This window comes from Sinohyriopsis cumingii, chromosome 12, assembly GCF_028554795.1.
Source record: "Sinohyriopsis cumingii isolate HCF-2022 chromosome 12, ASM2855479v2, whole genome shotgun sequence".
In the NCBI taxonomy this organism is placed as follows: domain Eukaryota; kingdom Metazoa; phylum Mollusca; class Bivalvia; order Unionida; family Unionidae; genus Sinohyriopsis; species Sinohyriopsis cumingii.
In genome coordinates, this window is record NC_142972.1 from 62,370,658 (window position 1) to 62,387,988 (window position 17,331).

Here is a 17,331-nt window from a genome sequence, read left to right on the forward strand (position 1 = left end):
AGTAGATGTACAGTGCTTCCCACGCTGTAGCCGGGTCTGATTGCAATTTTTTAATCTATTGATTATGTTAGTTAATTATAGTAGTAGGGGGCTCGGCAACCCCAAGCCCCCTTTACTTTTGGCCCTATATAATGTATCTTTTTTTACATAATGCATTTTATGATTCCATATATAATCTATTATTTCCTTGTCTGTTTTGTTTAAAATAGTATTATCCGTATATATGGATTTAATTATGTAGTTAATATTTGAGTATAAATAAGTCTTGGCCACTTGGGCCCGCTCCATGATACGTAATGGCGCCATGGCCAGATTTTCATATTTTCTCTTATTTTGTTGATAATATGTTCATAGTTTTCTACAGCTTCTTTTCTTTTTTACCAAAGTAAACCCTTAGAGCCTTTACCGTGTCTCTCAGTAGGTGTGTGTGTGTGTGTGTTGGGGGGGGGGGGGGCAATCCAGGGTGGTTGCCCCTCCAGTTAACTATTTTTAAGATTTCGTGCTTGTTGTGGTTTATTTTGGAACCCGACGCTTTACCAAATTTTTCAAATTCTTCTACTAGATGCATATAGCATTTCCCCTCTCTTATAAAGTTGGTGCAATCATATGCATGTTAGAGCATTTTTTATTCTTTTTTAGGTTTGGTATTTGTATGCCTTGCATTCAGGGGCGGATTAAGGCTCACTGGTGCCCTAAGCACTGACAAATCTTGGTGACCCCCTCCTTTCAACGTACACCTGGGAAGATAACCCTAGGGTGTACCATGATCAAGAAACAGAACATTATGATCAATTGGCACTAGTTTTATCAATTTGTTTTTACAAATCTTCATTCGCTTTTTTTTTTCTTTTCACCCTTTTCTCAACTTTGTGGTGCCTCCTTTGGCCCTGGTGCCCTAAGCAAGTGCTTAGTCTGCCTAATGGTTAATACGCCCCTGCTTGTATTTCTGGGTTGTTTCTTATCGTGTGACTTAGGATTTCTATTGCCATTACGTATTGTAGCATTGATAGTGGACATCCTTGTCTCACTGATCGTTTTATTTCAAATTATTTCGTGCATTTCCCGTTTAATTGTACACATGAAATTATCCCAGTTTGTAGGATTTTGGTCCATTTCAGAAACTGGGTCTGAAACCAAATTTTTTAAAAACATTCTTTATATAGTTTTGTTCAAATCGGTCGAAAGCTTTCTCCTGGTCGAAGAGTACCATAACACTCATCATACATGTTTCATTTATGTAGTTAATTATAGTTTTAATGTTTAAAATTTTGTTTTGTATATCCCTCCCCCACAAGTTTGATTTACAATAATTATTTTGTTTATCCTACCCGTTACTCTATTTGTTAAAATACTACTTAAAATCTTATAGTCCGTGTTTAAAAGTGATATGGGCCTCCAGTTTTTAATCTCGTCTCTATCCCCTTTCCCTTTGTATATAAGTGTGATAACTCCCTCCCTCATAGATTTAGTCATTTTATTTTTACTTAAAAATATATTGTTATACAAAGCGTTTAAGATCGGGGTCAGTTCACCGTGGAACTTTTGATAGAATTCCACGGTGAGTCCATCGTTCCCTGGCGATTGTTGTGAGTGTAGATACACTTTTTGTGATTTCTTCATCTGAGATGACGTCATCACATTGGTCTCTATGTTCTGTTGATGTCATCTCACAGTCGACATTTTTTAAGTAGCTGTCGATTGTGCTGAAGTATATGTTCTGTGTGGTGTATAGTTCTTTATAATATTGGGAAATATTATTTAGGATATCTTCTTTTACAGTATGGGTTACATTGTTTATTTTGATTTTGTTTAACATTGTATCACCCCCTTTTCTAAATTCTTCTCGTTTATATAAGTTTTTTGCCTTGTTGTAGATCTCTATAAATTTTCCCGCCCTTATTATTCCCCCCTGATTTTCGTCTTCTTCAACGATTATAATTTTGTCTGTCAATCGTTTTTTTTCTCCATCGTCGTTTGTTGTTTTGCTTAGTTCAAATTTGAGTTCGTGTTTGTCTTTTTTCTGTTTTTCCGCCCTCTATTTGAGTACTGAATATATATTCTTTTCATTATGTTTTTCAAAAACATCCCAATCAATTATTATATTAATATTTTCTTCATTTTTGAAGGTTTCAATTTCTTTTTTTATTTTATTATTTGGCCCATATTTTTCTATTATTTTTTTTTTATTTTTAGGTCAATAGTGAACATGAAATGGTCTGATAGTTTTTGGTTGGTTATTGCAACATTAATATATATTAATGGATCATAAAAATTCCCGTAAAATTTATAAAACCTGCTAGACTGGTTTTATTTATAGTTAAAGGTAAATTCTCTTCTTAAAATGTTCAGTTTTCTATGAATGTCATGTAAATTGTGTTTATTTAATAAATTTACCATTTCAGTTCGGTATATTTTGTCACTTGTTAGGTCAGCCGTTCTGTCAATTTCGTCCCCTACCCAGTTGAAATCTTCCCCTATGATTAGATTTTCCATCGAATATTGTTGTAGGTAGGTATGTAAGTTTTCTTTAAAATTAGTTTCTTATTTTTATTAGCTGGCATGTACACATTTATAATATGGCAATTCAACATTTTAACATGTAGCAACCGTCCCTTAAAAAAATTCCCCCACCTCAAACCTTTACTAGCTTACTGCCTGTTTTATTAAAAAATATTATTGTTGCAACCCACTCTAATATCATTGTTTGTAAAATTGTTGCATATCTTTATTGCGTTAAGTTTGTCTTCTACTAAAATTTTGAATTCTGGCTTAATTCCAATGTGTGTTTCTTGTATCATTATTATCTCAAAGTTTGTTTCTTTGGCTATTTTGTCTGCTTTCGCTTTGTATATCCCCTTGCTGTTGATAGTAGCGATCCGGAAGTTTGTTTCTTCCATTTTTGCTTTACTCCCAGGTGCCGCATCACTTTTAAATATAATTTAATTGTATATATTTCAGTTAAAGTTATTATATTTACACACACACCAGCACGCTCGACAAAGAGCGCTTGAGTAATATACAGTTTGATACATCCTACATGGTAGTGGGCAGGAATATATATATAGGTCGCTATCCTTCTGGACCGAAGTAGTAATATTGTTCCAATGTTACCACTCGACGTCCTCGATTTGTGCTTCATCGTATTTGCAGTCTATACACTTAAAGTTACAATGGAAAAGTGTACATGAACATATTTATACCATAGACAGAGCCTTGAAGTACTACTTATTTCGGTTTAGAAATGTAAATTAAAAAAAAAAAAAAAAAAAAAAAAAAAAAAAAAAAATTATAAAAATAAAATAAAAACCCGGCTTGTGATAGTTCATTTCGATACATTTGCACAAGAGCATCTGACGTTCATTTTGATGTCAATATTATTTATATCGACTAAGTGCGATTTGTTTTCAAAGTTACTTTATTGCTGGTAGTGCTTCTGTTTTCAAGTTCGATATATAATAAAACCATGGAGCAGTAGTAATAAAACAAATCATGAACAGCAACCATCATCATCATCATCGGGATTATTATTATCGTATATGTTGGTCACAGCTATGATCATTAATAAAAAGCGGTTGAAATATGAACAAGATTCCATCTCTTTAAATAGCAAATACCCTAGTAAAGTGTGTGTGTGTGTAATTTTTTACGTAGCTTTAAAAAAATGCAATCATATCGCTACCATGTCTGCATTGTGACAGTTTATAATGATGTGTAGCAATGTGGCATCATGCCACAAACATACAGCATTTTGTCCCACCCAATCCCATTATCCTGACACCTGTCCGACCAATCCGAACACTAACCTCTTAATGATGGGCGCCAAAAGAGGCAGCTGCTAGTGCCATTTGTACAAGTCTTTAGTATGATTCGGCCGGGGTTTAAATCCGCGACCTCTCGCATCCAAGGCGGACGCTCTGTAGAGACACTGCACCACCGGAGCGATCGCTTAACAAAGAATGTACGATATTGGTTCCTGTTGTTCTTGACAACTCGACCTGGAGACCTACCTGAGGGAAAATGAAGGCGCATTATAAGGTTATAATATACGAATCCAGAATTTTTTTGATAATTATAATTTTCAAGAAAGTTAGTGCCTGTTAGAATTTGACAAAGTGTGCTTGCAGTAGCGTACTAAGGGGAGGGGGAGTTTACAACATACTTCGATGCTGACACTACTGATTTCAAGCATAAAATTAAAGCTAAACAACAGCATAACATGTTAATATATTTTATTAAGTACGTCTTCATTTGTCTTACCGTGCGCCAAATGCCTTCCTACACGAACATGTTCCACATAGGTAAATAAGTTGTACCAATCGTAAACGACCACCGATTTCGACATATTTGATATCAATTTATAGGTTTCTCATCAGTTTAAATCGATCTATGCCACACACACACACACACACACACACACACACACACAATAAAAAAATATGGCGAAAATGAATAATAAAAAGTTGCTATTTGTGACTCATTGTCGCTTGCGACTTTACCGATCTTCGTATCCTTGATGCTTCCATCCTTGCCGTTTAGGATGGTAGCACATAATTGGATGCTAATACTATAGATTTGAAGCATATAATTAAAGCTGTATAACAGTAAATAATATGTGTATGTATCTTATTAAGTAAGTCTTCATATATATGTTCGTGCGCCCAATGCCTTCCTATACGAACGGTTTCGATATAAACGAATAAGTTATACCAATAGTAAACAAACACCAATTTTGACAAATTTCATATTATTATATAGGTTTCTCAACAGTCTAACTCTATCTGTGCCAATAGACATGTGTTAACATGCAAAATACAAAAAAGTGTACTTTTTACTGAATATTGGGTTCGACTTTACTGATCTTCATATCCTTGCTACGTTCATACAGCGTTCCCGTTCTGCGATGGTCGCACATACTTCCATGCTAATACTATAGATCTGAAGCATAGAATTAAAGCTGTACATAATTATAAAATATGTGTATGTATCTTATTAAGCACGTCTTTATCTGCCTTTCCGTGTGCCTACATCTGACCTATACGAACGTTTTCCATATGGGCGAATAAGTCATACCAATCGCAAACAAAGAACGATTTTAATACGTTTGATATCAGTTGACAAGTTTTTCATGAGTCTAAATAGATCTGTGCCAATATAAATGGGTGAAAATGCAAAATAGAAAAGTTAATATTTTTCACTCAGTATCGCTTGCAACGTTACCGATCATCGATTCCTTGCTACGTCCATCTGCCATTCCCGTTTTGCGATCGTATCACATTTTTACGATGCTAATTCTATAAATCTGAAACATATAATAAAAGCTGCACAACGGTAAATAATATGTGTGTATGCATCTTATGAAGTACGTCTTGATTTGTACGTCCTTGCGTTTATTGCCTTCCTAACCAAATATTTTCCATATAGGTGAATAAGTCATACCAATCGCAAACAACCAGCGATGTTGACAAGTTTGATATCAATTGATAGGTTTCTCATGAGACTAAGTCGATCTGCCAATAGACATGTGTGAAAATGCAAAATCAATCGTTTTGTTCTTTTTACTGAATATTGGATGCGACATTACCGATCTTCATATCCTTGGTACGTGAATCTACCATTGCCGTTTTGCGATCGTACCACTTATTTCGTTGCTAATACTATATATTTGAAGCATGTAATTACAGCTGTACAACAGTAAATAATATGTGCATGTATCTTATTAAGTACGTCTTCATTTGTCTGTCCTTTCGCCCTCTCTTCCTATACGATCGTTTTCCATATAGGTGAATAAGTCATAACAATAGTAAATAAACCCGGATTTAGACAAATCTGATATCAGTTGATATTTTCTCATCAGTCTAAATCGATTTGTGCCAACATAAATGTGCGAAAATGCAAAATAAAAAAGTTTATATTTTTGGCTCGGTATCGGTTGCGACTTTAACCATCTTCATATCCTTGATACGTCCATCAACCATTGCCGTTTGCCACGGTACCACCTACTTCAATGTTAATAGTATAGATCTGAAGCATATAGGGAAAGCTATACAACAGTATATAATATGTGTATGCATCTTATAAAGTACATCTTTATGTGTCTGTATGTCAGCTCAATGTCTTTCTCAATGTGCGTTGTCCATATAAGCAAATAAGTTACAACATTAGTAATTTTTTTAAAAACGCGATTTAGACGAATTTGATATCAATTGATAAGTTTCTCATCAATCTAAATTGATCTGTGAAATATATAAATGTGTGAAAATGCAAGTAAAAAAGTTGATATTTTTTACTCGGTGTCGCTTGCGATATTACGGATCATCAACGGATCATCATATTCTATATTCTACCTACGTGCCTCTACCCTTGCCGCTTTGAGATGGTACCATATAGTTCGATGATAATCATTTGAATGTTAGTGCTCCTAGATCTTTACAACACGAACGTTTATCTTAGAGTCGAATAAGTCATACCAATCGTAAGCACACAAAGATTTTGACAAATCTGGTATTATTTGATAGGTTTCTCATCAGTCTAAATTGATATATGCCTACAGAAATGTGTGAAAATGCAACCTAGAAAAGTTAATATATTTTACCCATTATCCTTTGCGACTTTACTATTACCAATCTTATATTCTTGTTACGTGCCTCTACCATTGATGTTTTGCGATGGTATCACATATCTCGATGCTGATACTAATGATATGAAGCATATACTTAAGCAATAAAACAGTAAAAGTTATGTGTATGTATCTTAAGTACATCTTCATTTCTCTGTCCGTGCGCCTATATCCTTGCAACATGATCGTTTTCTATAAGGCTAAATATGTCATGTTAATCGTAAAAAAACCCCCAAAGATTTGGACATATTTGATATCCATTTATTGGTTTCTCATTAGTCTAAAACGACCCGTGTCAATATAAATGTGTGAAAATGCTACCTTGAAAGTTGCCTTTTTTGTCTCGGTATTGCTTGAGACTTACCGATCTTCATATCTTTTCCACCCGCTTCTACCCTTGCCGTTTTTTGATGGTTTGTATATAATCAAATAAGTCATGCCAATTGTAAAGAACCACCGATGTTAACACATTTGATATCAATTTATAGGTTTCTCATCCTCCAAATCTTTCTGTTTTTAAGAAACGTTTTTCTAATTCAACTAACGGGTCATCACGCTAAAATTATGCTACTGACAAATGTCATCTTAATATCCTACATACTAAACTTAGATAAGCAGGTAGTCTCCTGAATTCCGACCTTTACATGGTGAATTTAGTTAACTCTTTCACGTGTGCATGTGCTTATGATAATGAAGAAGTTGAGCACTTTGTCTATTGCCCCTTACCTAATGCCAAAGATCCCAGCTCTTTCGCTCTACCTTTCAACACACTTCTTGGTTAAGTCTAGATTTATCATTGAAAAGTGACGTGACTACCCAGCTACAATAAGATGTCTTTCTGCTTGTGTGATGATCCGTTAGTTAAATTAGAGAAACGTTTCTTAAAAATAGAAAGATTTGGAGGATTTCGGATAGCATCAGGGAGAGAGTTCTAAAGACGAATCGTATATGGTAAAAGGTCGTGTGAAAATATAAAGTTTGGTAGAGATTGGTGTGATACTTTGAGAGTAACGTAGACGATAATTAGATGCCTCATATCTCTTTTGTGGAAGAAGTTCGCTTAAATAGTTAGGTACTTGAGTATTTATAATCGAATACATAATGCATAATCTCTTCCTTTTCCTTCGTTGTGCAAACCAAAGAGTTTCCGCATAAAGAGACTATCTAGAAGAATTAATGGGTATAGATCTGGAACGATCCGTGCATCTTCCATCTGATTTTCCCCCCTTTATTCTGATCTTTCCGAATCTTCAATAGAGCAATTATCCCAGACTCCAGAAGTATATTCTAAGGTTGGACTTATGAATAGTGTATATAATTTAGCCGAAGTCAACAATTAGTCTGTATTTAGACGGTAGTGTTTTATCTCCTTTCTTATACATCGGTATGTCATACGCTAGCTTGCACTATGTTAGGAACACGCTGGCTGGGAGTGATTTATTTAAAAGTATTTGCAATGGAACATACATTTCTTCAACTATACTTGTACAAGTTTATTACTTATTGGATTGGTTCCAGCGGTTTTGTTTAGGTCAAGACTAGTTATTACATCAATAATTTCTTGTTTATATATAATGATGGCAGAAATAAAAGTTTGATTTCTAACTTCAAAATGCGGTAACTGTTTATCATAATTTTTTAAACGTGTAACATATCAAACTTGCGAGTTCAACAGATCGCACTTCTCCTGATCACTTTTTGCAAATTTAGATGATCATTTCGTACGTTTCAGTGGAAGTAATAGGTTCCATGTCTTTGTAGAATGTACTTGTTATCTCATTATTTTCCAATAAGGTCGAGGATTTGATCCGATGGCAGGGGTTGAACCTGCATCCTTTCGGTCGCAGGTCTGAGACGCTAACCACTGAGCCAATGTGGCTCCTCTTAAGATTAATATACCCATATGATATTTTCCAGTATCATACGTAACTATATGATACGTTTAATAACACCCAATAACTCAGCAAATGCCGGCATGACGACATATGAATTGAAGGTGTAATGACGAATGTAATTTAAAGTCAATTATGTAACCTATTTTTATGCTTTTTATTGAATATCATTTCTGTCATGTGATACACATAACATAATCTTACATTTAAGATTATTTAAAATGAAATTTATGAAATTCATTAAATAGTTTCAATCTTTTGCGACTCTCGTAAAAGATCCTTCATTGTTGTTCATGTAATTTTACATGTCATTATATTCCTTTATTGATTTGCACTTTGGTTATACAAAAGAGACAACTTTGTTACAAAAGAGACAACTTTGTTACAAAACAGACAACTTTTGCAATTTAAAACTTATTTCATCTATACTACACTAGTATAGCTCATGAAATGAAGGCAGTTTACTTGGCCTCTAATTCATCTATAGGGAATGATACCTGCGGGAGACTGCTCTATCTGATCAGTGTGTAACTATGGAAACGGTAATTTAGTGACCTCTTCTCCAGCATCGAGCTTTAGGTTAAGACTGAAATTCGTTGTCTTATGTAATGTTCTGTCTCTGCAGTTTAAAGCTGGGAGAATTATACAAAGAGAAAAGAAAGTAAACCCTTCTGTAAACGGAGCAAACTCGCACTTTTACATTGTAAAACTAATTTCTCTTACAATCATTTATGAATAATTAAAAATTACTGAGTAGTAACTAAGAATATATAAATTCTTTAGATGGAGACCCAAATTTCATTTTTTAAATTATCGTATTCTTTTATGTTTACTTTCCAGATACATTTTAAAAACATTTCTCAAGAAAATATGAAATCTAACAAAAGATGAACGAAAGTCTTATTATTTTGATTTTTTGTAAAGAGCAAAGAAAGAAAACTATTGATGACATAACCTTTCATCATGACATATACACACTAGCCTCCACAGAAGTACTTTTATGACAGTACGCTTAAAATAGAAATAAATATGCATATCCAGTTGTAAACTTTCCCGATTTATGACTAAACATTTATACTGTGATAGGGTATTCTTAGTAAGTAAAATGTGTATTATACAATAAATGAATAGGAGGTATTCGATGAATGGACTGCATGCATTTCAGGTGCAGTGGCTACTCAAGATTATTTACTGATGCACAAACTAGTTAGAGTTGTCATACTGGTTGTCATTCCAGGGATACTGACAGTCAGTGATTTCCACCTTGTAAAATCTTTCCTCTAGGGCGGACAATAATAATAGTTTCTGAAGCTGATTTTATTAGCAATGGTTTGCAAAACAACAACAAATATCCTTGTGTTTTATCAACTCATTATGGTTCCGCTGCTTTGATAGAACAAAAAGGAATGCTCTTTATTGTTTTATGAATGTTATGCCCTGTGACAATGGCCAACATTATGCAGGTCACGATCACTTTGGCATAAACTTATTTTATGCATGGCAGTTGGAAACTACGAAAATCTTCTTAGAGGCGAGCTGTATAATCGGCAATTACATTGTTATTCTGAAAGAGTTCTGATAACTAAATAAAAAAGTAAATAAATAAAAACACCAACTTTTATCATTAAAAGTTGCCAAGTGTTGTTTATACATTGTACGTGGCGTAATTCGTAAGTTTACTCGGCATCTTTTCAACTCAGTAACGCCTGGTAACGGTCATAATTTTACCTAAATATGTGGGTCCTTTGAGAGCATCGTAAATGTATGGAGGAAAAGAAATTGTCTTTTATGCTCATCTCAAAAGATTTGTTTGTATTTCTGCGAAATAGTCATGCCTAACCAAAGAATAGCAAAGAAAATCCCCCCCCCATTGTAACTACAAAACCTTGAACAAGTGCGAAGTTACCAGTTAATTTTATTGTTTGTTTCTATTTTTCAAGTTGTCTTCGTGTGTGTAAATTGAAAGCTTGTTATTACTAGTCAATATCGTCAATCATATTTGCTCCATTATTCCATGCAGATAAGAAAGGAACTAATTTTGTGTTGAATTTGTGCCCCCACCCCCCACCCCACCCCGGCACGGTACAATAAACAAACACTTGATTGAAAATAAAATAAAAGAAACTAACCTTGCATTGTTATAATGTATTCCTTCTTTTTTCATCATGCGAAATTTAGAGAACAAAATATATCAACGAACTCCGTAAATGTAGCGGATGCCGGCATGCGTATGCATCCTTACTGTGTGTGTATCGCTAATGTCAAATAAAAAAAAAATATCGCAAAAGAAACGAAAATATCACCAGATTGCTTGAAGGCGCCTGCCATTCACGCATGATAAGTTACAAGGTGCAAACGGACCAAGATTGTATTGTATCCAGGTTAACTATACAACGATATCTCGCAAATTAAAAAAAAATCATTATTTTAAAGAACATACAATGTGACTGCAAATGATAATCTTTCGCTAGTATGGGTTACGAAAGTATTATTATTTATTTATTTTTTTTTTTTGGGGGGGACGCACCAGACAGATGCACCCCCCACCACAAAAAATAAAGTGTTTTCATGTACTCTTGTATACCCCAAGATGTGTGTGCTTGTTTAAAGTTTTAAAAAAGGAATTTTGATCAAACGTTTAGTTTATAATTAGTCCCAGTGTTTTCTAAAGGGTAGTAGTCTGAAACATGGGTCTTATTCCCATTTTCAGATTTCATATCCTTGATTTTTAGTGATCTTTGCCAAGGATTTCTTATGTTCCGTGTATGCTATGTGTATCAATGCTATGGTGTGTGTATGCTACATAGTCTGTGTATAGGGACAGCAATACTATGTCAAATTTGTCCCTGTTGTCTTAATATATATTTTTCTATGGACTTTTCAAATTTATTTGTTTGTCCTGGTATAAATTTAGTTGCTTTTGAATTAATTTCAATTTAGAATTCCGGCGAGATGAACGGTATACTACCAGTTGAAATTAAAATAAAACCTATTGTTTTATGTGAGTGACTATGGTGTGGCGTTTCTCACATTAAAGTCTATTTTCAAAATGAGGCAGGTTGTATTCGAGTCAGGGTCCGCACTTTCTTTAATTATTTGTGTTTCTCCCAATTCGAGTTAGGCCTCCTCTCTAGTATTTCATTTATAATGTAAAAGAAGTAAATATCCAACCCAAAACCCCTTAGGAAGCTTTATACATTTACGGGTTTGGTTTTAGCATGAAAAACATAAGTGACATCTACAAAAATAATAAACTGGTAAAAAGACTAGAAAAACCAAGGACCTTTAGAAGTATAAAGGAACTTTTATGTAAATATAGGGAAAATGAGGAACTTTGGGGAATTGAAACTAAGGAAACATATAATTGGATAAGGGAAAACTTAACCTCTAAAATTAAAAATAAAGTAGAGGAGGAAATATCTCGGTTAATTGGGACAGACCTTGGAGGTACTGGACCAACATCGGCTCTCCAAAAATACAAAGCTTGATATTCAAATATCTACACGACATATGGCTGACTGGTGAAGTGGCACTCCGAAGGAGAATGATACGCATACATGTAAAATATCTCATGTGCAAATGTGCGAACTCCACAAAATATCATGCGATAGCACAGTGCGAGTTTAGGAAACAAGACAGGATACAATTATTATGGAGATATCCAAGAAATAAGAATACAGAAGAAACCAAATTTTATATCAAGACGGCAACTTTAACAAAAATTTAATAGGAAAAATAACAGATTACATAACTAAAACCATGATGGCATGTGACCAAGTCATAAACATAAAAAAATGAATAGGCCAATTTTTTTGTAATCCTTTCAAATTAATTAGAAAAAAGACCTTCTAGGAAGATTTGTGAATGGGAGGGACGGGGCTGCAAAGGGTGAAAAGAAGGGGAGGGAGATGGGGCAATGGATAGTCTCCCCTTAAAGGGGACCACCACAAAGTGAACCCTTGCCCCCATACCCCCACCCCGGATTGGAATCTGCTGTAGCCGCCACCCTTTTAATTTCTTATAAATTTTCCTAAAAAGCTTCAGTTTCTTTTTATTATCCATTAAAATTAAAATTAAATAATTAAATAGACTTTAATTATATTACGCAACCTATCACAAATCTTAATTATCGGGACAGAGAAACTATATGGGAAAAGTACGAGATAATGACGTCATGGGCTATGAAAGAGTCGGGGAAAACACCCCATATAGGAAACTTTACATACAAACACGAAAACAAAGGATCTAATAAGTCTCTCTTCTAATTCTATTCGCTCTAAATGTGCAGCTCTCGCACTGCACGGTAAATCCCCACTGTGTGTGTGTGTGGGGGGGGGGGGGGGGGAAGAACAACCATTTTTAGAGATTTTGGCAGAAATCCAATGAATAATTTGAGACGGCCTAACTCTAGGTGGGAGAAATACAAGCAAATAAAAAAGTGTATGGACTCCAACTCGAGTACAGCGGATTTCAATTTACAAATTCAATATATTTGCACACAGAACACATTAAGGTTTATTTTTTTCTTAATTAAATTATAATACACCGTTACTTCGCCAAAATTCCAAAATATATTAAATAAATAAAAATAAACCTTTTCTTGATCCGATTATAAGGTCCTAAGATTACTGGGGAGATTTGGGAAAAAAAAATATAGGATATCCCAACATGGAAGCAAAATATAGCATACACAAACTATAGCATATATACATATAGCACACACGGGATATAGGCGACCTCTAGCCAAGGTCAACCAAGAGTATAGGGAAGGGATTTCAAGTCAGGTGATGGAAAGATGGAAACCTACTCGGAAAAACAACCCTATAGATAAAACTAAGTTTAAAAAAAAATACCCCGTTAAAAATTAGAATTAAATGTTTTTTACCTAAATTCTTTTGCATAATATAAAACATACAACACATGGGGGGGGGGAATAAATACACATAAAACACCATAATTTTTTGGAAAAGTGGGGGGGATCTGTCTGGTGCCCCTCACCCCCCACCCACCCCAGTACTTCGTCTTGTGGGGATAAATGTACGTCATTTCCTGCTGGCGTCCTCTATAGGTGGAAAATCGTAGCTAAGTAACAGTGATGTATACTTTTATTTCGAGAAATTAAATTATTTTTTCTGTACACTTGATAGTTTTTTTTTTTGGTTCTTTTTGTTCAAGTATAACTACTTTTAATCATGTTATGCAAATCTGATGCAAAAAGAAAAATGTTGGTGCATGGCCGGTAACTTTTATTCGTCATGGCAACGGAAATTAAATTCCGCGCATGCGCATTTTGTGTGGAAGCACAAAAAACCCCACACAAAAACAAGCAAGTGAATGCAAACATCTACTAAAACAAGCCATTATGTGAGAACTTGGCCTGAAAAGAGCAAATATAGGTACTATAAAATGTTGTCTAGTCTCGGATTTGACAATCCTTATTTTTTTATGCTGATGAAACATTTTTCAGTAGAATTTTTTATCCTACAGTTTAAATGCCTATATTTACTGTTTATAATCATACCTGTTCAAATGTACTGGTCACATATAATAATATCGTCGAAATATTAACTAATACCATGCTGGATTTAAATAGAATGTCTAAATAATCATAAAACTAAAGGTGTAATTGATTATAACCAATATATATTTTTTGCAATAACAAGATAATGAGATCCGAACATTGACCAAACAGTACTTAGAGAAATTCAATATCGATTAGTTCATCCTCAACCTCCAACTGATATACTTTATTGCAAGGGGTAAATGGTACCCTATTGAAATGGAACCGTATTGAAAGACGTGTTAGGATAAAAGATACCATTGTTAAAGAATATTCTGACCGACTGAGATCTCAACATCGTACATCATAGCTGAAAACAGTGCAAGCCAGTATATATATTTGCATTATGCTCACGCAAGAAATATTGTATCAACCAAAGGGGTTTCTTGACCGAGCGATGTCAAGCCCTTGCGCGAATCCCGCTACGAGTCATAAGTTTCCCCTGATTCAAAGGAATCCTGTACAACTACTTCTGCAAACTGGAAAGTCCAACGCGTCCATTCTATCAATAATGTTACTCTAATTAATACATGACCACAAATCCCAATTTCCCAATTGAATGTCAAGGTCACAACTGCAAAGCTTCTCTTCGTTAACTTTCCGTAACTTACCACCAGTATTTCACGCCGTGAAACTATACAACTCAACAACCTAATACAGGGAACCGTTTTTACTACGCTACCTTAGGCCATTTAAATCATGATTTTTTTGCTTAATTACGCCTGTAACTTTGTAATATATTTACCACCATAGCAACAATAAATGGCGCCTGCCGACGGCGGAACAGTTCTTTCCTGTTGATTCCATTGTATAATTTACCAATCTCCAGTCATAAATACTGCACCTGGAGTCACACGATCAATTCACGCAACTAGATTTGAATAGGGACTACTGAGTGACAGGGACACTCATGCGGCTCTGACCTGAATTCACCAAAAGTAAACCATGTCATCTTGAAACTCACTTACACTTCACTCCGTAACGTTTGCCCCTAGTAACTGGCTAATTATTTCGGTCTAAAGACTATAATCCCAGCACCGACTTCCCATATTCAAGCAAGTATATAATGAATCCTTAAAATGGAGAGCTGTAAACAAATGCGCATACTCCAAAATATATTACAATATTATACATACTTTGGAATTTTATTAACTATTTCTGTTTATATATTTTCATTGTACTCGTGAATGGGCAATGTGATTTTGCGTTCTGCCTTGCTTATAAAATGTATTGTCTTTGGTCAACAAAAGTTGATTTAGAGTGGATAAGAAAAGAAGTCTTGTTAAACGATGATGGAATTAAATAAACACTGGGGACAATATCGTACGTTGCATCAAAATGATAACACATAAATCGCAGAGATTAACTGAGATTTTGCTTAACGGTCAATCAGTCCGCACTCGCAGTAGGGAAATAAGTGAATAATGCAAAAGCCGACCATTGTCTGATAATCGACGTACATCTGCCACTGCCATATATTGTAAAAATCCCATTACTACAGGGAAAAAAGAATTAACTACAACTGCTTCTTTGGGGCGTCATGTGTGACCAGTGTATATTAGTATTGTGTTAGAAAAATATTGCGACAAACCAAAGTAAAGAAAACAGTCACTTTTATCAATCAGTCCATATCGTTTTACAAATTATACTGAATAATTGACTTCAGTAGAACTCAGAAGAATGTATTCCTGTAAGCACATCACGATTGCGGTGTTTGTACATTTATATAAAGTGGGATCATTTTACAAGCAAAGTATACATTTAAAAATTAATACTACAAATGAGACAACACATAAGTACATACGGATTATAATCGTGAGATGGCAAAGAATGGTTCATATGTTGAGAGGTAACCAATACACCAACAAAATAAGAGTTCGTAAGAACATCTTATTTCCTTCTAAGATATACTTAGCCATAATGCAAATTGTTTCATAATATGAAACATTTAAACATATTCCGACCATGCTGGAAACAAAAATAGTAAATTTAATTTAGTTTAGAGTAAACTTAAGTTAGTTCTTTCCTTTTGGCATGGTGTCTGAATAAAAAAGTATATTTCTCAAATTTGCTAACCACTACACTGTCATTATGTAATTAGATACCTAATTGTTGTACCATGGTTGTATACATATATCTATAAATATATATAGTTTTGTGGACATGTACGGTTGAATAATACCATCCCGTGTTTGTGTAGGACAATGCGTACATCACAATCGCACTCATAAATTTGAATCAATACCATCTCATGAATGGTTAGGGGCCGTCCATTTAGTATGTACGCATAGAGGGGGGAGGGGGGTAACCCAAATGCATAGGCTTGCGTATGGAGGTATGCTGATAATAAATGTACGCATTTAAGGGGGGGGGGGCGCTGAAACGTCGAAAATAAGTTGTATAATACGTATCCTGTTCGACTTGGTTCAGTAGGCTTTTGCATTTTAGCGGACACAAGACAAACTTGTCCCACCCAGTCACACTATCCTGACAACAGGCCGGCTAATCCGAACACTAACCTCTTAATGATCGGCACCAAAAGTGGCAGCTGCTAGTACCATTTTTTATGTCTTTAGTATGATTCGGCCGGGGTTTGAATACGCGACCACTCGCATCCGAGGCGGACGCTCTATAGACACATTGCACCATCGGAGAAGTCGCTTAGAAAAGAATGTACGATACTGGTTCCTGTTTTTCATGACAACTCGACCTGGAGACCTACCTGATGGAAAATGAAGGCGCATTATAAGGTTATAATATACGAGTCCACAAAATTATTAAAATTATAATTTTCCAGCAAGTTAGTGTCTCTTAGCATTTGACAAAGTCTGCTTGCAGTAGCGTACTAAGGGGAGGGGGGTTACAACATACTTCGATGCTAATACTACTGATTTCAAGCATAAAATTTAAGCTAAACAACAGCATATAACATGTTTACATATATTATTAAGTACGTCTTCATTTGGCTTTCCGTGCGCCAAATGCCTTCCAACACAAACATTTTCCATATAGGTAAATTAGTTGTACCAATCTTAAACAACCATATATTTCGACATATATAATATCAATGTATAGGTTTCTCATCAGTTTAAATCGATCTGTCCCCCAAAAAAGTCGAGAAAATTAATAATAAAAAAGTTGGTATTTATGACTCATTATGGCTTGCGACTTTACCGATCTTCATATCCTTGATATGTGCATCTACCCTTCCCGTTTAGCCATAGTATCACATACTTGGATACTAATACTATAGATTTGAATGA